Here is a 1400-nt window from a genome sequence, read left to right on the forward strand (position 1 = left end):
ACCCCCACCCCCTACCCCAGGTAATGGGATTGCCCTGACAAGACCACCTGCTGGCCCAGACAACCCAGACTCTTTGAGCCTACCCCTACCCCCAACTCATGCCTATGCAGAGGGACCATGGAGTGACCCCTGGAATGACCTACAATTATGTTTACCTCATTATAGTACTGATATCTCCACCCAAGGTGGAACACAAGCCTCATTTACATAATATACAGTATGTGTATAGGCATGTTTCCTTAAGGCACATGCAGGACCTTATCCCCACCTCTGCATACAAAGACAAGACTTCCCTATCTAAACATTCATCCTAACCCTAACCAAAAGGAACCATTCACCCTCTCTGGGAGAGTCAGGGCTTTGGAAGCCATTCGCTGTGATCTCCTTATTTGCTGCAAATAAAGTTTTCTTCCTGGGACAACTCACCTGGTGCAGTTTTTGACTCACCGAGGAGCAAACTCAAGTGGGTTCAGTTAAAATTACACATAGATTTTAAGAAAAAGGAAAAAAAAAGTTTTTTCCTTGTGTTGAGAACTTTTAGGATCTACTTTCTTAGTAACTTTCCCAAATGTACCACTAGCAGTGTTAAGTATAGTCCTCATGTTGTACGTTACATTCCCAGTACTTACTTATCTAATCACTGGACGCTTATACCTTTTGCCACTTTCATCCAGTAAAAATATGGAACACTTCATGAATTTGTGAGTAATTCATGCAGGGGCCATGTTACTCTTCTCTGTATCCTTTCAATTTTTAGTGTACCTGCTGCTGAAGCAAGCACTTTTTTCTTTTTTGGAATTTTGAGAGTTTTTTAAATATTCTGAAACAACAACAAATCCCTCCTCAAATATAGGTTTTGTAAATATTTTCTCTCAGTTTTGGCTTCCTTCATTTTCTTTCTTTTTTTTTTAAGATTTTTATTTATTTATTAGAGACAGAGAGATTGAGAGTGCAAGCAGGGGGAGCAGCAGGCAGAGGGAGAAGGGGAAGGAAGTAGGCTCCTTGCTGAGCAGAGAGCCCACCTTGGGGCTTGATCCCAGGACCCTGGGATCATGACCTGAGCCAAAGGAAAACACGTAGCCAACTGGGCCACACAGGCACCCCTGGCTTCCTTCATTCCCTTAGCAGTGTCTTTATAGAGCAGAAGCTTTTTAATTGATAAAATTTTTTCCCTTTTATGTATTGGATATTTGGGATCATAATCTAAGAAATTTTACCAAACATGCAGTTAGAAGTTTTGTATGTTTTCTTCTACACATTTCTCATTTTAGATTTTACACAATACATTTTGAGTTAGTTTTTGAATACAGTGCAAATTGTAGGTCAAGGTTTATTTATTTTGCACTTGAATTATAACTGTTAGAGCAACTTTTGTTGAAAAGACTGTCTTTCCCCACTGA

At 40.0% G+C, this 1400-nt stretch overlaps 1 non-coding gene across 1 annotated transcript; it reads right to left on the reverse strand.

Moving 5' to 3' along the window:
- Positions 1-675: 675 nt before the first annotated feature.
- Positions 676-777, reverse strand: LOC123841018 (U6 spliceosomal RNA). Its single transcript, XR_006790154.1, has one exon. It is a non-coding gene; the product is annotated as a U6 spliceosomal RNA (small nuclear RNA).
- Between the last annotated feature and the right edge of the window lie 623 nt (positions 778-1400).

The sequence above is a fragment of the Mirounga angustirostris genome, unplaced genomic scaffold, assembly GCF_029215605.1.
Source record: "Mirounga angustirostris isolate CCGP_5_RB_7025 unplaced genomic scaffold, mMirAng1.0.hap1 SCAF_10, whole genome shotgun sequence".
NCBI lineage: Eukaryota > Metazoa > Chordata > Mammalia > Carnivora > Phocidae > Mirounga > Mirounga angustirostris.